Below are 24,973 nucleotides of genomic sequence, written 5' to 3'. Positions count from 1 at the left end.
AACACCCATAATGCTCATTTAAATAGCATCTCTGATCTTTATCTGCAGAAAATCAGCTAAGAAAACATAGCCTAGTTCCCCAGTGTGATGTGAAAAACTTTTGAAATTCAAATGTATTTGTGAATTGCAAATATATATGCATATACTAATAATTTCCACTAGGTTGCAGTTCTTAAGCTTCTAAATGTAGACCTCTATGTAATCAATCAAGAACAGATCAATACTATGCTAAATGTTCCTTTCTGTCATGATCATTAGCTAGAAATTAACCTTTTTTTTTGGTTTTTTGTTTGTTTTGCTTTCTGAGAGAAGGGTATTTAGGCATCAAATTTACATTGAGTGGATATAGTTGCCTTTGCTGTGTGTATCTGCTGAGTCTGTAAATGCAAGTAACATCCATAGACTTAAACCTTGGGGTAAACTTTTACTACAGATGAGTTATCTGTTAAATTAGGGAGAAAAGAGGCCTAATAATGAAAGAACAAATTTTATCATGGTGCACTTCGTAAGTGCTTTTCCGGGAAAAATAAATGCTATAGGAAAAATGGATAGAAATGAATTATGGTAGAAAATAAATACAAAAATCTCAAATGACTCTTCAATTATCGAAATATCTTTGGTTTAAGAAACACAGAACTATCTGTTTAATTGTCCACTGTCTCGGAATTTTTTTTTAAAAGCATTTTATCAAGATACACTTGATACAGTATTTTGGCCAATTGGACCTAAAATTGTACATGAACTATTAAAAGCAGCTAAGGGACTTAGGATTCTCTATTTAGTTGTTTGACTGTTCATGTAAAAGATTGTTGTGTGAAAGGATAGGCTTTTGCATCTCATAACCATATCTTTCTCTGAAAAATACAGAAAATGTTTAAGCAAATATTAATCCTTTGGCACAGCTGTGGGTAGAATAATCTTGATTTTCAATTATTTGTTAAGCTAAAGAAGTTAAAAATTGTGCATTAAATACCTAATGACATTGTTATTTTTCTGTTGTTATTATTGGAAACAATCTTGTGAAGAGTTTTTCTTGGCTCCTTTTGAGTTTTTCTTTCTTCCTCAAAATGTATGTTATAATTCATGCACACATACACATACATATATGTCATCAGTTCCAACTGATTATATAACGTACAACCAACCAGACTGTGCTGGTCTCATCCTCTCACACAAACCACTTTATCTCACTTATTACTCAACATCCTGGCCCAAGAAGCTGGAATCAATCTCTCTCTCTCTCTCTCTCTCTCTCTCTCTCACACACACACACACACACACACACACACACACACACACACACACACACACACACACACACACAAGGCTGCATAGGAGCCAAGAGAAACTGCAATGAGGTTTATGGTTGTCATTTACACTTCTATATCCACCATTATCCCAGACAGTCCTAACACTTTGAAAAAACAAAAGTAGTATGTCTGATTTCTGCTTGCAGATGGTTCAGTTGGATAAAAGTAAATCATCTAATCTGGCAGTTCCACTAAAAGTATAAGAGAAAAAAAAAAGCTTTTTTTCTATCACTCATGCATCCAAGAATTTTGGTGGATATAGTTCTGAGAAAAACCTTTTCTGTCATAGTTCCAGAGCCTGGTCAACGTAAAAATAATTCTATAAGCCCTGTAACTATTGTCTTAAGTAATGATCAAATCTACAACATTTTAAAAAAACACTTAAACCTAATTTCTAAATCATTGAGATGTAGAGTAGAATTTATTTTGTGTGGTTTCATGGTGCCAATGACTTCCCTTGTTTTACAGTGTTGGCACTGCGTTAGACCGGAAATGCAAGATCTATTGCTGTAATCAGTGTCTTGCCATTAATCACTTCCTTTGTCCCTTTGCCCCACCATCACTCCTTCTTGGCAATACCTTAGGGGCTATTTCAACTGTCCACATCCATTGGTGTATCTCAAACCAAAGAACTTGGTGCTGTGAGTCAGGGTCCAGACAGAAGACAGAAACCAATCTAAATATTTAAAACAAGGGAATTGGTTAGCAAGAACTGAAAACCCCCCTGAAACTGCAAGTAAACTTAAAGATAAGCAAAAACAGGAAGCCACTTTGCTTCCAGGCTGGAAGGGCAAAGTCAGGAGGACTGTTTCCAAAACAAGGGACTGTCTAGGAACAGATATGGGACCAAATAGAGTTTGGCTATGCAGAAAAACCATTCAAATCTTCAGTAATAGCAACTTGAACTTCAACCCTTCTTCCCTTCTGCAGGGGTCTCCTCCCATTCTTCAGAATGGCAACTGCATATATTCTCCAGACCTCTAAAGCTCCCCAGGCCGCCACGTGCCCCCTCATATTCTCAACTTGTTAATACTCCTCAACTGCCAATACTAACTCACCTGTCCTTTCTGTCACCATGGATGCAGTGTCTCCCTTCTCTCAAGGTAGTACCCTCCCTGGGTTTTGGTTTCCATCTCCTTTCCTCTCACTAGGAGATTTAGATCATCAATTTTTAACTCTCTTCTGCATCTTCAAGTCTTCTGCTAGTTATTGCCATCAACATGTTTATGTGCACAAGTCTCCCCTATTTACCCCTCCTTCCAAACGAAGAAAAAGAGAAAATACCCACCCCTCTATCTTCCCAGTCACAGTCAAGATTTTGAAGGCATCATTTATACTCATGTCCACTCACCTCCTTGCCTCCCAGTTACTTGTCAGCATACCGGAATCTGCCTTTTGCTCTCTCTTTCTGCTAGAATGACACTCAAAGTCACAATGATCTTTTGTTTTGCTATAATGTGGAGTATATTTTTGGATTATTATAAATTTTTTCTTTTAGTCCCTAATTTCTAGTTTGCCCTTAGCTTCCATATCAAGAGCCCTAATTGAAGGACTCAGAATAATAGTCTTCCTCACTATTGGAGTATATTTTTGGATTATTATAAGTTTTTTCTTTTAGTCCCTAATTTCTAGTTTACCCTTAGCTTCCATATCAAGAGCCCTAATTGAAGGACTCAGAATAATAGTCTTCCTCACTATTTAGAGAGGATGTGTCTTCCAAATTTAAGACTGAGATGGCCTTGAGGCTTAATTCTATCTCTTTTGCCCCCCACTCTCCCCAACAACATGCTGTAGAAAAGAAAGGTAGTTCTCTTAGCGTGGCCTTGGGACCAGTAACATCATAGCCTGAGAGCTTGCTCAAAATGCAAAGTCTCAGAATCCACCTGAGGCCCACTATATCAGAAGCTCTAGCAGGTGGAGTCTGGGAACCAGGATTTTAATAAATCCTGTAGGTTATGTAATGTATGTTGAAGTTTGATAACTGCTAAGGAAGGGAAAACTCTTTTCAAGTAGCAAGAGAAAGTGGAAAAGAAAAGAGGTAGTGGTAGAATGAGGTTTTAAGGTTCCAAGGTCTTTGTTTTGCTCCATTCCTTCTGGTGGGATGAGGATGGGGAATATCATGGGCTGAGGTTGGGGATGGAAAATAAGGGCTGAGAGGTGTAGCAGAAGCCTCCAGAGAGTCAAGAAAGATCCTTAGAACGTAGTAGGGGAAGGTAAGTGGATGAGTTGGGTGCTTTGCCAGGCAAAACCTGGAGGAGACTCATATGTCACAACAAACTGTGGCTTTGCAGAGGCTATAGCTACAAGTGCCTGGCAGCCAATGCATAAATCTCAAACCCATCTTGGTGAGCTGAGAACACAGCTGGAATCCTAGACTAGGTGAACCTTGAAGACAAGAAGAGAAGGTTTTTATGGCTGGTTCTGAGCAGTGGTGGATATTGGTGCTTGGCCAGAAGTTTATATGCATTCAGTTGTACCTTGGCAGCGATCACCAGAAGTTTATATGCATTCCGTTGTACCTTGGCAGCGACCAGTTCTAGAGTAAAGTAGGTCCTTACTGCAGGGACAAGTGTATGGGTCCAAGGCCCCTCCACCCTGTCTATTATGAGTTCTCATAAGCTCTTGCACACTCCCACATCCTCTGGGTGTGGGGGCATAAAGGTGGGGAGGGAAGTAATTTGGAAGAATAAAGAGTTTATTTGAAAGGGACTTTTGTAAAAAGCAATAGAAATTTAAACAAGAAGAGCTTGTATGTCGCCATTAATTGAAAAATCTAAGCTTCCCCATTTCTTAGCAGGGTGGGGTCTTATGTAGAAGTTTAGATAACTGATGAAAAAATAAGGCACACCAAGGGTCTCTGTTTATGACTTTTCTTGATGTCTGCTGGTTTTCATGACGTTCACCACTCCTTCTTTCTTGAATGTTTTCTCTCCTCGACCTATTTCCTAGCACTTTTCTTTCATATTCTTTCTCCTACCTCTATGACATCTCCTCCATTTGCATAACAGACTGGTCTTCCTCCACTCATCACTAAAATGTTGATATTACATAAAAAAGTACATCCCCACCTTTTCTTTTTGTGCCTCACCACCTTTGTGCTTTTATCCTCATAAATGTGAAATGGTTCCAGTGTTTTCAGAATCCGGTCTACATTTTAGGAAAGAAGAAGAAAAGAAGAAAGGGGAAAGGTGAGAGAACAAACAAAACCCTACTTCTGAAGCTTTGCCTTTTTATTTAGGAAGGTAAGACCTTTCCAAGGGAATTCTGCCTACCTCTGATAAGTCAAAATTGTGTGACATGAACATTTCTAGCTGCAAGAGGGTCTTGGAAGATACGTATTTTAGCCTGGGTTCATTTAAGTTAAAAAACAAAAAAAGGTTGGGCAGGGGAGAAAGATAGGAAACTATTAATGTCTGCCTCAAATGCTTATAATCAGTTCTTAATAAAGAAATCATAGTGATTTTACCCCAAATGCCAAATGAAGTTTTTTTTTTTTTTTACTGTCCAGGAAAAAAATTTTTCAATAGCTTCAACAATGTTGCTCAGGATAAAATCTCAATACTTTAGTATATCATGTAAAATGTAAATCCCTTCATGACGTGGTCCTTGCTTTGCACTTCTTTTTTTGTCTCAACATTCTCCTCCCATCATTTGGTGCTTTAATCCATTTGAAGTGCTCAAAGTGTTATTTGTATCATTGCCGAAATTGTTTCCTCTGTTTAGAATGCTCTTTCCTGCATCTTCATCTGGGTAACTCATAGAGGCATAGAGGTTCCAATTAAATGGCAGCAAGCCTTCCCTGTCACCTGAGGCTGGGTCAGGAGCCCTCCTGTGTTCTCTTTTATTTCTATCAAGCACAGTTACGCTCTATTGCAATCTTCTGTTTACTTGCCTACCTTCTTCCATGAGACTTGATAAAAGGAATTATATCTTATTTATTGTTATATATGCAGCCTGCACATAGTATATGCTCTCTATATTTGTTGATTAAACAAATAAATGAAGTAGAATCAAAGGGCAGGTTTAAGTCAGTGGCTTATAAACAATCAATTCGAATATACAATGATGCCTATTGGTGTTTAAACTAACTAGAATTTGTATTTGACCTTTATTTTACTGATAGGGAAGACTAGTAAACTGTCTGGAACGTGTCTAGAAAGAAAGAACCGTCAATGAGTAATTCTGATTTTAGTTTGAAGTCTTGCCACTTTTAATCACCTTTTAACTTTCATTCTTGTTTAGTAGAGCTTTCATAATTCTGATCTCTTACTGTGCAAAATCATTTGACTAATCTTCATGGCTATGTAATCAAATTAAACAGATACAAGCTGGTTATTAAGATGTAATGAGTTTTGGGGTATTTTAATGTCAGTTTAGATAGTCAAATAATCATTCTTTTCAATGAAGTTGTAAATGGTTTCAACTCTTACTAGGGATAAATATGAATCAAACACAGATTTGGCCTGGAGGGGGTATTGTATAGAGACAATGATACTGAATTTCCTATTGTTTTGATATTTTATATAAGTGCACACTTGACACTCTAAGTTCATGAACATGTATGTTCACATATAAATAAGCACACTAATGTGCAAAAGTAGAAAACTCACACAAGCCCAGTCATTCACCCAAACAATGGTACAAATCTTATCAAAGACATTGTCCACTACATTAATCAATATTCCTTTTATAAAGTTTCATGTCAATTTTTCTGTTTGTTTTTAGAATTTAGTGTAAGGATAAATTTTCATTTTTTAAACAAGTCAGTAATGGTCTCCACTCCACTTCCCCTTCTTCCTCTGTAAAAGACAATGTGTATTATATACCTGACCTGTCTTTGTGGCTAAGTGATAGGTTAGGTAAAGGGCATCAAGAAATATCATGATTTGTAAGAATGAATATGCTAATAATAAATAATAAAATTTTTTAAAAATTCTATTATTGTGTTTATATTGGCCCATATACTCTAATTTTTTGTTTTCTAATTTTACATGCTCTTGACTTTCTGCCTAAGCTTACGTAGGCTTTAATATTTTTTTCATATTTATATTTTTATCATAATTTTATTACATATGGTCTTGTAATTTTCTTTAAATCTTCTGTGGAATGAGTCATGGTTCAAACAAATAGTATCCTTTCACATGTATAGTTTTATTTGCATGAGACTGAAAATACATAAAGGAGAAACATGTCTATGCTTGTGCTGAGAATGTTTCATAGAATCGTTCTGCCAAATGCTACATTTAGTCTAATCAGTCAGTATTTTTCATTGGCTGCATTTTTCTTTTTTTAAGCAAATATTCTCTTGCCTCTCCTGATTATATTGACTAATCTGACCAAAATTTATGTGTGCAGAAGTTTCTGCAATTATTATGCCAGCTTAAATATCAATACAACAGGAGAGAATGGAGAGACTAGTGAAAAGCAATGTTGTAAAAATCTAGGTCTGTGAGAACTAACTTCAGATTTATTGTAGCAAGAGAATAGAAACTACATTTATCAAGTATCTAAAAATATACTATGTTTGAAGAACTATAATAAAGCTTTTATATCATTATCTTTCATTTTATAGATGAGAAAACTGAGGCTCAGAGGGATTAAAGAAATTTGCCCACTGTCATAGCAGTAGTAAGACACACTCACCAAAAATGTGATGAGATCAAAAAATCTCCCTTTACTATTCCTCTGGAGGCTAGAATCATCATTAAAAGAGTGGGATTTAGTCCCACACCCATCTATGAATCCTGACACTAATCCATCTATGAGACCCTGAGCAATTATTTAATTCTCTGTGCCAGAATTTCTTTACTTGAATTTGATGACAATTGTATTTACCTCTATGGGTTGTTTTGAGGAATAAATAATACAAATATAGAAGTGATAGCACAGAGCTTGGCACACGAATAATGTTTAACAAATATTAACTATCATAAATAAAAGGGAAGATAAATTATTTTCTTCTATACAAAACAGTGAAAAATGTATACCTTAAAAGTTACTTCCATAGAAAAGAGGTATACTCACATGCTTTAACTGATGGGTCCTTTTAACTCTGAACTACTTTATTTTTCCCTTCTGTGAATAAGTGAATTGAGTTCATGGAAAGATTTGTATTATCTTTTTTTTTTCCTTTTTGTCTTTTTTCATGACCGGCAACGGATCGCAACCCTCAGTGTCGCGCCCGTACCGGACCGGGACCGGCAACGGGTTCGCAACCCTCGGTGTTGCGTCCGCACGTCGCTCAGCCAGTGAGCGGCCCGTCTGTATGTGGGATCCGAACCCTCGGCGGGAGCGCCGCAGCGCTCCCAAGCGGCGCACTGTAGCAGTGCGCCACTGGGCCGGCCCTTGTATTATCTTTTAATTTTATTTTTTTCCCTAACTTTTTGAAGTATGCTCATATATTTTTAACTTAATTTTAATTTCCTAAAACATCGAGTGTAAAGTTTCCCAGGTTTTTATGTAAACTGACAGATTAATTTAAATAGGATCTGACAGCCAGCAGGTTTCCTTTGTGTTCATGAACATCTTAACCATTCATATTGTGAGAAAATCCTCCCCAGCCACCTGTGCTCCCATTCTTCTTTAATTATCACCATCATCATCATCATCAACAGCAAGCATTGGTTCATCATTTACCATGTAAAAGCTAATGTGCTAGAGCATTTGGGGACATTCAATGATTTTTAATTTCTGTCTTTAAGAAGCAGCTTACTCTCTCTTCAAGGAGAATACATATATATATACACACACACACACGCACATATATATATATATATACATATATACAATTTTTAAATATAATGATATAATAATATAATAATAATCTGAGATGGAATAGTACAGATCTATGACTGGCAAGACTAAAACTGACAAATATGGTTCCTGTGGGGAAAGGGAGCCAGGAGAAGGGGGACAGATTGAGTTGAGGTTGGATGAATGGAACTGTGGTAAGTGGAAGTGGCGTAGGAGAGGCTCCAGGAGAATGACCAAGAACAATATGGGAATTAATTCAATTAGATGTGGTGTGTAGAATGGGTGTGTGTGTGTGCGTGCGGGTGTGTGTGTGTGTGTGTGTGTGTGTGAAGGTCTGTGTGGGACACTGGTGGGAGTTAAGAATGGTAGGATTGAAAATGAGAGGGAGAGATTTGGATATCATTTTAGATGAAATGACTCTGAAGAATTTTGAACAGGAATCTATTGAATCGGAATCAATCTATTTCTGTCCAAGTGTCCAAGACAGGAATTATGTGACTTTAAAAGATACTTTCTAATTACCTGAAGTTTGATCTCCAAGTAGCTAGGATTCCAGGATGAGGTTCAGTTTGATGGAGGTTTACTATCTCAGTCCGTTAAAAAGAAAGCTCAAATTCCAACCTCTTTTAAATTTTATATCAATAGTTGAAAAATGAAAGTGTGTAATGATTAGGAGTGGGAGGATGAATGAGATATTTTGATTATAGGTGAACATTTTTCCAATTTAGAGTTGGTACAAGATCTGAAATATGAATTCTGGAGTAAGAATTTAGATTAAAGGATAATCGGTGTCCAAGTTTAGCTCTGCAACATTGTTCACATTTTTCTTAGAGGACATTTTACAATCCTGTATGGCTATTTTGGCTCCATTGTTGATATGCTTTTACCAATTGGTCTGATCTGCTTAAAACATTTGGAATATGGGATAACAGAACATGCCATCTTCTCGTTATGCAAGAGCATCTGTAAACTTTGCTTTAAAATGTTACTATGACAGATACAAAAACATAGTAAGACAGGTCTGATGGTCTGCTTATTTGTTAATGGGAATGTGGACCAGGGCACTGTGCAAATATGTCCCACTCAGGTCAGTGTGGGTGGGAAAGAAGTAAGTAAACCATGGCCGTGTCCTCCAAATATCCCTGATGATAATGGAAATGGGCCTATTACATCTCTTCCAAATGGCTGACTATTGCCCATCTTCATAGGAGAGATAAATGGATTCACTAAAAGGATCCTGACTGACTACATGGGTGGCCCCATTTAATTGGTAAAAGGAGTCCACTCATGAAAATGTTCAGCTTCTAAATTTAACAAACACACACACACACACACACACACACACCACTTTTAAGAGCAAAAGCTATGGTTAACCAGTTCAAATTATTTTAGCATAGAATAATTAATGACTACTGTCCCTTTTCATCTGTGAATATGAGATATATAAATTTGGCCTGGCATAATACAAATATTGTGTATGCCTTTGGTGTCCCTTCCATGGGTTGCAAATGTAACTCTCATTTGTATATACATTCATTAATTTTCTTATCAGGCATATAGTAATACTGCTCCTTCTGACTGAATAAATAGCACAACACATTTAAATGAAAATCTTTGCAGGCTCAGAAGGACAAAAATAGAAATGATACATCACACTTTTAAAGAGCATTTCATTAATAGATAGATCAGAGCATACTTCTTGTTGTATATCATTTAATTGTTATGTATTTAAAATGAGACATATATCTAATATTCTTTTCAAGCTTTCATATACTTCAAATTTATTATGTCAGTTGTTAGTGGCAATGACATCACAAGATGAATTCAAAGCAATGATTGCTTTAACATTTAAAAAGCTTAGAGTGTGCCGATTATTCAGGCTGCTAAGTGAAAGTACAAATGTCAGTTTAGCTATCTATAATCTCATACTGTTTAAAGGTTCATGAATTACACATGCATTGGATAGAAATGGAGAAACTGAATTTGACTAAAAGACCTTTTTCACAAAAAATTTGCTGAAATGGTTTCTTCTAATGTATTTTAGTGATTAATCAATTTGATTTAAAATGTAAGGATTATTTAAGGTCTGTACTTTGAATTTACTGTGAGCTCAAAGCATGTTTATATTTATTGCACCTACTAAGTAAACAGCATATGCTTAATGCTTTTAAAATGCTCTCCAGTAAAATTTAGGTCAGTACTTACTTGTTAGCTATCAGCCCTGAAGATACATTGACATATTTGATTAACAGTGTGCTTCTCCCACAGCGCTTTGTGTAATTTCTGCAATTTTATGTCATCGGCAAAAATTCAGTATCAGCTGCTATGATACACTTAAAGACATTTTATTTGCATTAATTTTCCATATGTTTTCAATATTTATACTTTTTTATAAATTGTGTTTATCTTCTTTGAAGAATACAAATTGTACGATGCAGATTTTTTTTGGAGCATAAAAGTAGAGATACTCAGGATCTGCTGATTTCCTACTGACACAATGTGCTGGTGGACATGGTTTTGAATACAGTGAGGACCAATAATAATGAAAATTAGGATTATTTGAAATTTTAACCACTACCTCACCCTATTAAACACTGTATGTTCCTATTACTATATAGCTGTATTAAAAGTACCACAAAAATGGATTATCTGGAAAGAAATATTTTACTTCCCTTCTCTAGCAAGCTATTCTTGGTTTTGATCCAGATTATTGCTGGTAAATATTAATGGATAAGTGCTGTAATGGACACCAAGACAAATAAGGGGAGATAACTCAGCTGGAGATATTAGGAGGAAAAATGGTTTGATTATATGTTGTCATCTACCAAATCCCACTTCTCTTTACTGAAGAAGGTTTTTCATGGTTATAAATCCTTCCACCCACTTAGGAAAGAAAAGAGAAAAAAAATGATGAATGTCAGCCCCAAACATTTAAATCTTTCATCTATCTATCTATCTGTCTATCTTCTATCATATATCTATCTATCTGTGTATGACAAATGAAAGAATGTATTATTCTATAAATAATTATACCAGTTCTGGCATTGAAAAATGCTGGTGGCTACACTTATCTAGCATGTAAAATGCTCTGCTGGATGGTAAACATTTGGTTTAAGATAGCAGAGTACAGAACCACAAGCTGAAAAATGGGAATGACAAGGCTGACTTCACTCAGTTAGAAGATTGAGGCTACTGGAAACTCCTGGCATAACTGAACAGTCCCGTAGGGTGAACAGCGTTGGCCTACATTGGCCAGATGTACCACCACTGGTATCTAGGAGAGGCCAATTAAAAAGTATCATAGGATACTTACATTTTTAGTTTCTGGAAAGGTAGGTGAATTAGCAAGCAATTGACAGGGTCCATTTACATCTTAGTGAAGGAAAAGGACATAGGACTCAAGGATTCTCCCTGGTGTTTTAGAATTGTCCCTATTTCTGAATAATTCACATCATTTCATGTGGTTATCTCTTCCCCTGTCCCCTCCTAGCAACTGCGTTCCAACCTTGCTACATCTTCAATCTCCCAGATCTGACCTTAAAATCCCTTCTTCAGTTGTTCAGGTCTCCCGATGTCAATTCAGTTAGAGCATTCCAGTTGGGGTTTAATGGCCCTTTCTCTTTAAACGTTTTTTAAACTGACAAGTAATACTTGTGTATGTTTAGAGGTTACAATGTTATGTTCTATATAAGTTTACATGTAGAATTGTTAATAAAGCTGTGTAACTTATGTGTTATATAAACACCATGGAATACTATTTAGCCTTGAAAAAGAAGGAACGTCTGTCACTTGTGACAACATGGTTGCGCCTGGAGGACATTACGCTCAGTGAAATAAGCCAGGCACAGAAAGACAAATAGTGTATGAGCTTGTTGATATGTGGGACCTAACAAAGTCAAACAGATAGAAGTAGAGAGTTAGAGTAGTGGTTACCAGAGGCTGTGGGGGTGAAGGTGCTGGGGACTGAAAATGAGGAGATGTTCAAAGGGCACAAAGTTTCAGTTAGAGTAAGGAGGAAAAGGTTTGAGATATCTATTACACAGCATGGTAACTACAGTTAGTAATAATTTACTGTATGTTTTAAAATTTCTAAAAGAGATTTTGAGTGTTTTCAATGGCACTTTGTGACCTTGAGTTCCACCAATTTTAAAAAGCTTTTTCTGATAAACTTAATTAAGACCACTACTTCCTGGAAACCAATGACACTATTTTGGGTGGAGATGGAATATGATGAATTGCAGTACTTTACAATAATTTCTCAAATTCTCCCCCTAAGATCCAACTTTCCTAGATGTAGGGGGGATTTTGGTTCTCCTGACTCCTCTGTGGTACTCACCAGGCAATTAAGCAAAACTTACACTACTGAACTGAGCTGAACACCAGGTAGAGGGGTGGGAACAGTGTAATAGGGAGTAAGAAACTGGAGGTTGAGCCAACAGAGTGGAAGGAGGATTTAACAGCTCGTTATGAAGATTTGGCACCAGTGGAATAGAGCACATATATGAAGTCCATTTGATTTCATTAGCCTTAGAATATATTAGTGGGTCTCAAAAAACTTGGTTGTACTTTTTAATCCCCCGAGGAGCTTTTACAAAGTATTATTACTTACTTCACCTGCTACACCTCAGTCACCAGTCTGGTTTAATTGATCTGGTTGGAGCACAGGTAATTCTAAGATGCATAGAAGGTAAAGAAATACTGGCATAGGACTTTGTTATTGATCATGTGGTCCCAGGATTGACAGCATAGGCATCATCTGGGAGATTGAGTTCTATCCACCCTCCAAACTTTCTGAATCAGAATCTGTAGTTTAACAAGATTCTCCAGGTGATTCACATGCACATTAAAGTTTGAGAAGCATTGCTCTATGGGATCCACACTGATTTCATCCTAGGCAACCACTGTGACAAGCTAAGATTCTAGTTTGGTTTTACCCTGGGCATATTCACTGCATCTGGTTCAGACATGGCCCATCACGCTGTGATGGCTACTCACATGTTGAATTGGTCTAAGAGAGGCAGAGAGGGTAAGAGAAAGAAAATGGGGCCATCAGGAAGGCAGGTCTCCCCCAAACCTGGCAATTACTCCAATTAGCCCTGGATCCCCATATTTTTTTCAGGATCAGTTTTACGAACTATGACTCAGCATCTCTACCTCCTTCCTGTCTTCTCTTAACAATTTCACCCTCCCCCAAGAAAATCTATTTCTTTGTTGATCATCCAGAGTTTTAAAGCTACTTATCCAAAGCTTCTTATGAGGAGTAACAACGCTAATGGATTTAGTGCTAACCACACCCGTCAAGATGGCAACCACATCCATGAAAACATATTCCTGTTTCTTGCCTCTTTCATGCTGGGGAAGTAATCAATAGGAAATTTTGAAAGGATGTGAGTGTTGGGGAGAGAGGCCATAATCTCCTAATGTTGACAAGGGCTTTCTGTCTTTTAGTAACTAACTCAAATTTGCTTTTAAATTTGAAAATTTAAAATATTATTTCTGTTTGAGATCAATCCTTTTTCACCTCCAAAGTCATCTGAAGCAGAATGGTCTGGAGCTGCATTGTGCAAAACAATAGCCACTAGCCACATGTGGCTCCTGAGCATTTAGGATGTGACTAGTCAAACTTGAGATGTGTAGTATTAAATACACACTGTGATTTGAAGACTTAGTATAAAATAAAGAATTTAAAATATCTGATTAACTTCTGTTTGAGATCAATCCTTTTTCACCTCCAAAGTCATCTGAAGCAGAATGGTCTGGAGCTGCATTGTTCAAAACAATAGCCACTAGCCACATGTGGCTCCTGAGCATTTAGGATGTGACTAGTCAAACTTGAGATGTGTAGTGTTAAATACACACTGTGATTTGAAGACTTAGTATAAAATAAAGAATTTAAAATATCTGATTAATAATTTTGTTGATTACATATTGAATCCATAATATTTGAATATATTGAACTAAATTAAATATGATTAAAATGAATTTCACTTGTTAACTTTTTTTAAATGGGACTACTAGAAAACTTAAAATTACTATGTGTCCTGCATTATATTTCTATTAGACCGCACCAATCTGAAAGAACTGAGTAGCCCTTCCAGGCAGTAAAAGTCTAGGTCAGTATTTACTCTCATCCTAATTTAATTATAATGCTAATTTATGATTAGCAGTAGATCTCATAGACTTAAGCAATGGTTTTAGAAAGCAGCACTGGCTTGGGTTGCATGGGCAGAGACAGAAAATGGCAGAAACATTAAATTATGGATCATTTGGTTTGAATGCATTTTTTCCCCCTTCATACCAGACTATCCAGAAAATATATAAACAGTCTTATAGAGTGGTGATACTCACGAGTTCAGAGAAAATTTGGGAGATGGTTTGGCATGAGCTAAAATGATGGCATTTAGTGTTTGAGAACACATATGGGAGATAAACCCTATCTAAACAGCAGATACTTATTGAATGCCTACTACGTGCAGGGCACTATACTATGTGATGCTCCAAGCTGAACAGATTTCATATTTTATAGAGGAGATGGCAAATAGGAGAGCATATTCAGCTACAGCAGTCCCCCCATATCCATGGGGGATACCTTCCAAGACCCCCAGCGGATGCCTGAAATTTGGGATAGATATACTATGTTTTTTCCTATACATATATATATATATATATATATATAGATAGATAGATAGATAGATAGATAGATAATAAAGTTTAATTTATAAATTAGGCACAGTAAGAGATTAACAATACATGATAATAAAATAGAACAATTATAACAATATATTGTAATAAAACTTATATGAATGTGGTCTTTCTCTTTCAAAATATGTCATTGTACTGTTGGCACCTATTTTTCGACCACGGTTGATGGCACATGGAGAGCGAAACTGTGGATAAGGGGAGACTACTACTGTAGTAGCCTGATATGCCCACACAAAAGAAGTGGGACAGGTCAAGAACATTTGAGATACAGAAGTTGTCCTTTTTATAATTTAAATGGAGTGAATGCTCCACATGTACATCCGGTTTGTTCTTATCACGTAGACACTTTCAAGTCAGCCCTCAGAATTATCTCATTTTTTTTTTCTTTTCTCCTTCTACATTACTGAGAATATTAGCTATATTTCTTTTTGGGTTTAGATGGGCCAAGTATCAGGCTAACCTTATGTAAAACTCACTACGTAGAATGGATAGATTGTTAGTAGTTGCAATAAATATGCTGTATTTGTTCTTTTTTGGAAAAAATGTGATAATGAAATGAGACTCATATTGACCTGTGGTTGTCAAATACTAAATTCTCAGGGTATCACAAGTAGGTAATTTATTTAGCTGTGCATGATTAAGTAAATTCGTTCTATGATATCCACAGCTTTCAATATTTGTAATAGCCTTTGACATTTTAAAAAGGATATTTTTAAAAAACATAATATAATCTACCAATGCTTGGTAAAGAAATGATACAATATGAACAGAGACCAATGATTGTCGGTCTTAACCAAGAATTTATAATACCAAAACAGATTCTAAAAGAGAAAATAGAAAACCCATTTCAAACCAAAAGATAATTGATAGTGTATAATGCCAGTCATGGCAAAAGTGAGCAAATGTATTATCAGAGTCCATGAGACACAGCACATCCACTTACCCCACTGAAAGGAGGGTAGAGATGGACTGTGTGTTAGACATCCTTAGGCCAGTTTTTTTCCAAACAAACACCAAAAGCAAAACCTAATAAGTCGTAACCAGAATTTTAAAAAAGAAAATATTAATATTCATTGCAATTTATAAGGATAAGCACTGCTTCATGAAAATCTTGCTTTAGTTGTATGTGTCTATATGTGTGGTGTGTATGTGCATGTGTATGTGTGTACTGGGTCACCATGTAATATATATCTCTTATCGTGGACATTTGAAGAACATTATAAAATACATTTTAGTGGGTAACCATCAAAACGATGAGTCTTAGATCCAGGAAAATTAAATATTTCCACGTAGCTACAGAACTGATTAATAAAAGAAGTGGGCCTAGAAACTTAATGACCTCCCCCTCTCCAAGCGTCACTATACTATGTTACTATTGCATTTCAAACTCGACTATTCTACACTTGAATCTGGAGAAAAGATTCTGCTTCAACTTCAGAAATGAAGAGCTTATAACCTCATAGATCCTTTTGTATATGACTTTACAGACTATAAAAGTGAGATGAAAGTATACTGATATAAAGTTTTCTTCTAGTCATATTTTAGGTTAAGTAATAGCAACTGTTCTCATATTTTTTTTTTAGAAGGGTGGGTGGTGATTTTTTTTCCTGAACATATTCTAGGTGATAAACACAGGGGACAGACAGTAATTACTAGAGAGCAAATTTGGGGAGACACTATGGAAATGTTTCCTGCTTTCCTTCAGCTCCTTAGGAGCGTTTAATCCAATAGAGAGCACAACTGCCAGAGGGTTTATTCGATAGATTTGGGTGCAGGATTCAATATGGTCATGGTGTGAGCAGAAAAAAGTCCAAATGAAAGTACTTAAAAGATTAAGCCATTGTAAACTATTGTAAACCACTATAATCATCATAAAATGTTAAAGGGAAGGGAAAACATTTTGTAATCATAAAAATGTTGTTCCAAATGGAAAAATAGTTGAGCATATGTCTCCAAAAAATGGAGATAGAAGATATTCATCAACTTTTTATCATACTACAAAGATACATTTTTATACATTTTAAGATAATTAGCATCCACTTTAGGTCTATATTAAGAATGTAGTATCACAATATTTTATAATGCCTTTAGAGATGAAAATCAGATTGAGACAATATGAAGAATTTGGGGCAAATCTGGTTATAGGATTCATTCTCTTCCTTTCATCAACCCACCCTGAGCCCCTGAATCTTAGTAAGAAACTCATAAAGGTAACTCTATTATTTCTAGCAACCCTAGCAATTTGCCTGTTTCCTTCCAGTAATAAGCATGAAAACATGTACCTCTTTCTGGGGAAGTAGCCCGTAACTTACCCTTCTGATTCTGATTCCGCAAGTATTTTAGGATTGACTTACGGACTTTTTTTCCAAAGAATTTATGGACTGCTTATATACGTATGGATGCATACACACATAACTTAGACTATGTATATATATGTATGGATATTTATATAATTATTTTTAATTACTGGTAGAATAAATATTTTTAAGTGCAGCTGTATTAACCTCACCAGTATTTTTATTGACATTTTAATTGTTTTAAAAACATGTGTTTTCATATAATTATCATTAACCTACAAACAATAACCTGCATGTTTAAAGTGGTTGCAGGGCTTGTTATTATAGACTGCTTTCAGTGCTGTTCATTTAGTATGCTGTGTTTTTAACACAAATGTAATCCACTCTGCATTTTCCATTTAAAATGCATAAGGCAAAGTGCATCATAACAGGATGTAACCACGTATTAATCAAATTAGCACAACACTTCAAAGGCTTGGGCTTTTTGCTGGGCGACGGTTAGATCACAATTCATGAAGGAAAGAAGCAGCATAATGAAAGGCTTGGCAAGGGAGCAGTTTATTTTCTTTCCAGAAAGATATAGAGTGGGTTAATTTTCATGATGGGAAAACATGTCGAGAAAGGGTAACAGTAAGCATTAAGCTAAAGGACAATAAGTGGAATTTAGAATACTAGGGTGGTTTTGCTGCTGATAAAACATAAATTTTATAATTATTTGATGACACAACAGAACTCCAATGACCTATTGTTAAATTATTAAATCTTCATGACCCAAGCAAATAAAAGCCAGTATAGTCAATATTAATATTCAGAACATGGCAGATGAGTTGATTCTTTGTCATTGTGAACAGCATGCTATACAGCAATGGAAAATATGAAATGTAGTGCATCCAAATACAGGACTCAATGCAAACATAACACATGCCATGTAATATGGTGAAATTGTAATTAAATAGTTATTGATCTTTTAGATAATTGCAAATGTGTACACAATATAGTACACGAACAGAATAAACTGGATGGAACTTAAGCTGTGACAGATGACAAAGAAGAAATGAGACAGCCAAATAAATGGAAGTCCATTATTTCATTGAACATTCAACTGATCGTTGTCATTAGATGCCCGACCACTGCAAACTTTCTTTTTACTGTTATTGACAAATAACCCATGAGCAACTAATTTCCTTTTAATTGAAAACACTTTTTGTGGGGGCATGGGGATTAGAATGAGAAAGATACAGTGAGAAGCACTCACCTACCTCCTGGTTTCTTTCTAAATTGAAGACAAGGTCATTTTCATGGTAGGGTCTAGTTTTTTTCCCCTCTGGTATAAGACTGGAAATCTTGTGGTCTTGAAAATGGACAATGATGAAAGTTATCTTAATTTCTGAGTGATTATAATTCTTTGTGTGCTACTTTACACAAAGAATGTACTCTCACAGTACCCCAGCCCAGGAACCTGCACGTGAACAAAGGTTTGTGGTACTTAGAGTCAGAAATGCAAAATCAAGGACAGGGTTAAGGGTGTGGTGGAATGTCGGCTGAGGCAAAGGGCAGGAGAGTGGAGAGAAATGAGGAGGCAGACAACTGAGGCAAGGACAGGAGAAATGATAAGGACAGAATGGCAAGAAGAGAGAAGCTGGTGGGAGAGGGAGAGAAGCAGAGAGGCCAAGGAGAGATCTGAATGACCCCATCACCAGGCAAGCAGGTGGGTTTCACTGGACACCTCATCTCAGCTTTCAATTTATAAAATGATGGCATGGTGGTGGTGGTGGTGGTTGAAAGGATCTCTGAAGAGTTGATAATTCAAAAGTTTTATGACTTGTGGCTCTATGACTAAGAAGTTGCCCAGCCATCACTTTCTGCAAGTGTCCAGCAATTTTCTTTTCTTTCTTTCTTTTTTTTTTTTCATAAGAGAAAGGATTTCCAGTATTAAAAGGAAGGTTGCCAGACACAGTGAAACCAACATTGGTTTCATAAAGGAACCCCTGAAAAATCAGGAACATCCACATTGCTAAATCCTACCGACCCCATCCTTTTTTGGTGGTTTGGCTTTCTTTTTTATGGAGTGAAAACTATGCATTCTGTTCCTCCACACTATTCAGATTGTGGGCAGAGCATTGTTTGGTGGAGGTGGGGGTGCTGCCCTGTGTATTTAGGATGTTTGGCAGCACCCTTGGTCTCTACCCACTAGATGCCAGTGGCACCACCCCCCAGGTGTGGTACCTAAAAATGTCTCTAGACATTGCCAAATGTCTCCAGGGGACAAAAATTGCCCCTAGTTGAGAATTGCTGGTGTAAACCAAAGGTAGGTCATACAGCAAGGACATCCAAAGAACAAAGATAAAGATACGTAGGTCTCATAGCACTTATCACCAAGTGGTTCAGGCAAGTTGAAAGAATCTCCAGGCACAATAGCCAAGAGTTGGAACCAACCTAAATGTCCATCATTGGACGACTGGATAAGGAAAATGTGGTATATTTACACAGGGGAAAAAAATCTCCAGGCCATAAGACAAATTTGTAATATCTCAAATTAACACACACACATACACTCTCTCACACACAAAACACTTAGAATGCATCAATCTTCAGAACTCTGTGGAGAAAGTAACTTTGAGTTTTCAATAATATCCTGAGGCTGGAAGAAGAAATGCAAGCATATTTAAAGTAGATGTGAGAGAGAGAAAGAGAGAGAAACTTCCCATTTAGGTCGAGGTCCACATGATTTGACCATGACACATTTTGTAACAGCCTAAATGAATTTAGTAAACACATCATGGGCTTGAAAATCTTCCCATAGAGACTAAAAGCTATAGTTAGGTCAGTTTATACTTACATCAGTCACTGATTAGAATCCTGTAGCAGCAGGAAGCGACATGTCCCTCAACTTCATGACTTTCTGGTGAGAGAAAAAAAAAATTATTCTCTACTGACCTTGCCCAAAGTTGGGTTTTCCTCATAGCTTTGCTGGGGAGCAAAAGATTTAAATGATGGGACTTTGTCACTAGGGGCTGTTCTGGGAATCATTCTGGTGAAGACTTTGTTTTTTAGACACACTAGACATATCACCCAGACACATAAGAGTCTTTAAATCATTTTCTTTTTTCTTTTTCTTTTTTTCCCCTGCATATAGACCTCATTTAGGAAGAAAAGGAACACATATTATGGCTTACATACTTCAACATGAAAAGCATATAAAAGGACTTTATAGCCATACTTCTATTTTCATTATCTAAGTGTATTAGTAAAAGCAAACCTATTACATCTTCCTTTTGGGAAGCCAAAAACATCTGGAATTTATGTTATGAGAGAGAGCTTTGACAGACTTTATTTGACATACACATCAGCTGCAGAGAGAAAAAAAATCACTAGAGGAAATGTTAAACTAAGTTATGATGCTGTCCTGCTGATAGAAGATTGAAGCTGGTTGGTTGGCTGTGTCTTCAAGATGCATTAAAATATGAAGGCACAAAATGGACAGCTGTTTCAGAGAGATCAACCCTGCATTATCCTAACTGATAAATAAGTGTGCCATATAATATATAATTCTGGTGTGGGGCTCCAGATCTGAGATAATTCTTAAGAGCAGGGCTCAAGTGATTTGTCATCAGACCTTTAGACGCAACGCTTTGTGTTACATTGCTGCACATTCTGCTTTTATTTAATGGGAGCTATATCATTTTTATTTGATTTCTTATTTATATTTCAGAATTCTTGAAAGGTTATTCTCCTATCAAAGTGAAACTATGTATATACTGCCAAGCCATTTGAGCTCATATATGTATAAATAAGATGGAGCTATATCATTTTTATTTGATTTCTTATTTATATTTCAGAATTCTTGAAAGGTTATTCTGCTATCAAAGTGAAACTATGTATATACTGCCAAGCCATTTGAGCTCATATATGTATAAATAAGAGATTTCCTCTGCCTCTGGCTCCTTGATGTTCACTGAGAAGCTTCACCTTTCATACCATGACCTATAAGAGGGAATGGACATAAACTAACTGTCCTCTTTTGCCCCCTCTGGCTCTAGAACACACCTCCAAATCCCTCTGAAACTGTAGAAAGGAGAAAAACCTTTTTTCTTTTTTTTTTTTCTTGCTCCTCTTACTTCTGCATAACATGCCATATGCATGTGTGTGTGTGTGTGTATAAGAACTTCAGATTAAGAAATATACTAAAATCTTTAACATTAATATTGTCCCAGAAAATCTAGGACACATGACCATTGTAAGTGTCTGATTTAGTGATGCAGGTTTTCTAAGAAATGTATGCTGTTAACATCATGGCTACCTGCAAGGAAGATCCCGGATGTGTTTGTTCCTAGCTTTCTTCTCTTCTCTTTTACACCTATCCATTTCCCCTCACAGTCAGGTTTCAATATTACTTCCAGGAAAGCCCATGCAGCCCCAAAGGAGAGGCAATAAAGTGATACCCTCGGCGATGACACAGGTGCCTTTCTTTGCTGTGCAGCCAGTGCTCTGACAGCACATTGCCCTCTCCTCTGCAACTAAATCTGTACAGAGCTTTATTTCCATTGCTGTATGTAATTGTGGCCTCTTCAAAGTCACTGGAGAGACCTGTCAAAATATCCTGAAGATAAAAAAAGATTAAGAAAAGCCAACCCAAGGTTATAAAAATTTAAGTATATATTAAAAGTTTTCATTTAATAATGCCTTTAACCAACCAAATTCAAGACAACATAGCCAGGTAATTTACAAAATAATAATTACAGGATTTATTTAAAAGTATAGTAATTTATAATACATGATGGGCGGTGACATGAACATTTAAAGTTGTATGAAGAACATCTTTTCAATCTTAGCAGTTTGTCTCTGGGAATATTTATGTAACCTCATGTGAAAATGTTGTCAAAAGTCTAAATCTGAGGCCCTTCATGAATGTGAGGCCACAGCTAAGTGACTGTCTTGGCCCACCTTGAATAAGTGCTATATGTAAGATATTCTCCTGCCCACTGTTGAGAATTAGGTTCATTATTTCAGATTTATTGCATCCTGTAAACATGAAAGAAAGAAAGCACTGAAGAGATCTAGAATTTACTTACCTACTAATTAAACTAAATTTAGGCTTCGGGGAAAAAAAAAGAAAGAAAAAAAAAAAAGTTGTACTACTGGTTCATGGAAGAGGAAATTCTGGGGCTCAGACCACATGTACCTATATGTCAACATAGTTAAACACCAGCGAATACAATGTCCAAAGCTCTTGTCAAATGTTAGTTGCATCCAACTAGAATATTTTTCCTGGAGAAATTTTAGAGGCTCAAAGCATTTAGACTCCACATAGAGGAATTTCATCTACTTAATTAGTATTGTCAAATTTACTCTCCGGATTTTTTTTTTTATCAAGGGAATCCTTATTCCCCTTCTTTTTTTTTGTTTTAATACCTCATCTCTAGAGAATGTGCAGAATGGGCCACAACCGAAGATCAAAGAAATGACCCCTTTTCTGTCTTTAGCTAAAAAGATCATATTGTTGACAATAACTTTAAGACTTTCTCTTTGTTACAGACCAAGCCAAGAGAGGAAGTCTCTGTAAATTTCATCAGGTGTGGCCTTGCACTAGTTAATGCATGATATAGTTTGGATATGTTTGTTCCACCAAAGTTCATGTTGAAATCTGATCCACAATGTGGCAGTGTTGGGAGGTGCTTGGGTCATGCGGGCAGATCCCTCATGAATAGATTAATGCTCTTCCTGAGGTGGGTGGGGATGGTGAGTCAGCTTTCACTCTATCAGTTCTCAAGAGCTGGTTGTTAAAAGGAGCCTGGCACCTCTCCCGTCTCTTGCATCCTCTTGCCATGTGGTCTGTTTGCACCCACTGGCCTCCCTGCTGTGTCCTGCCATGAGTAGAAGCAGCCTGAGGCCTGCGCCAGATGCAGCTGTCCCGGAATCATGAGCTAAATAAAACTTTTTTCTTTATAAATTACCCATTCTCAGGTGTTCTGTTATAGCAACACAAAAACTAATGCAATGCATTTCATAAAACACTTAGAGAGTAGACTGCACTATACTCTCACATAACTAAAGTTACAAATATGTGATGTTTCCTGCTCCAAGTCAAGGAGCAATACACACACATGCACTTCTATGACTTTGCTTTTTCTGGATTTTGGAAATGATTATCTTGAGTAAGGTGTTATGGCTGGTTTTTGATTGCATATGTTCTTGAAAGAGCTCAAACTGTTATAGAGATTTTATGTCATTTCATGTGAGTAAATTACATTTGCCTTGTCAAGCCATGTTTTACATTGTAATTAGCATTGTATTGACACAGCAGGATTTTTATACTCATTTCCAATTTCTGTATCCTAACTGCTCCAAATGTCTCTGTCTGGAGACTCTCTAGTTGCCTCCCTGGACAACCTGGGTATAAAGTCATTACTATCTGGAGCCCAATTCCAGCAATTCCAGCCTACGTTTCGTACCTCATATTCATCCTCCCAAATTTCCCTTAACTAGATGTTCCTTTTACTGTGTTTAATGTGAAGCATATATCTAAGAACCGTTTCTTAACTCACGTTGTTCACCAAGTCCTGTGGTTTAAAATACAAGTTCAGTACAACTATTATATATTTTCTTTTTATTCTTATTGACTGTCTTTTGAAACACTGGCTTCATTTTCTTCCAATGTGACTTTTCTTATGTGAACACTAGAGGTCTAATCTGGAGGCATAGATATCAGTTATTTTTTCCTTCCCAGAGACTATTCCTCCATCACTCTTGGTAATAACCAGTCAATTTTCTTTTGAGAAATCACCTTTCTTCACATCAATCTTTCAGGTAGGGCTAATCTTGCCCCTTGGTCTAGTAATGGACATGTGCACAACCTCGGCCAATAAGAATAAGACCTGGGACTTCAGCTGCAACAATTAGGAAATAAAAGCTCTTTCTTTTTTAAAAAAAAATTTATTTTACCTTTAAATCATAACATGACATTTATTAGACAACGTTTTGATAGACAAGTAAATAAAATCATGCCTTTGAAGTTTGGGGATCTCAGAAATACCAAGTCTATTTTACAAAAACTTCCACAAAATTGCAAAAGACACAATCCACAAAAGAGTAACTAACCACTGTACATTATTCTATGCAGCATTCGCTCTGTAACACAAAATTCAGCTCCCAAATATTCTCTGGGTACAGACACATACACAGTATTTCATTAAGAAGTGTCCTTGAATTATTAAGGATTTTTAAGGTGGTCAGAATAGCTGAAAGGGATTAGGAACCAAAAATGCCAATCTGATGAATACAGAGAAGAGGTCAGATGCACATTTAGTAAGAAGACACGAAATACAAAGTTATTCACCTCTATCTTCAGGAGTAAAACTGAGGTTAAAAATAGACAGCCCAAGAGGGTGAGGTAATGCTTGCTTAGGAATGGCTTTTAGTCTTCATCTATTTTAGGCAGTAACTATTATCCTAGTTCCATTGGGATTCTAAAAATTGGGACATTTATAGAAGGTTTGTTCCTGTGTAGAAGAAAGCTTTTTCTGTGAGTGTGACTTAGCTGGTACGAAGTAAGCCTGGAGCTGCTGAGCACCACAACTGTATGAGCCTGCCTAAGACTGAAGCCTGCCTAAGACTGAAGGAAAGGGAAGCTGATGTGCCTGACTTTTTAGTTATATTAGCCAGAACATCTCTGTCTCCCTCTTTCTCTCTCCCTATATTAACTTATGAGCACCCACTATGGACTCATGAGCATCGTAGAAAGTGGGTGCATACACAGAAGTATATCACAAGTTAGTTTTATACATGAGACCAACAGCTGTGACCCAGAAAGTAGTGAACAACAGTATACATTTAAATCTTAAGTACCAAGGCACAGACCATAAATGTAGTCATCTGGAGAAGGCAGAGACTATGGGGTGATGCTAACTAGAG

This window comes from Galeopterus variegatus, unplaced genomic scaffold (genome assembly GCF_000696425.1).
Source record: "Galeopterus variegatus unplaced genomic scaffold, G_variegatus-3.0.2 Scaffold1734, whole genome shotgun sequence".
Classification (NCBI taxonomy): Eukaryota; Metazoa; Chordata; class Mammalia; order Dermoptera; family Cynocephalidae; genus Galeopterus; species Galeopterus variegatus.
The sequence above is the reverse complement of the archived record's forward strand: the minus strand, read 5'-3'. Positions refer to the sequence as shown.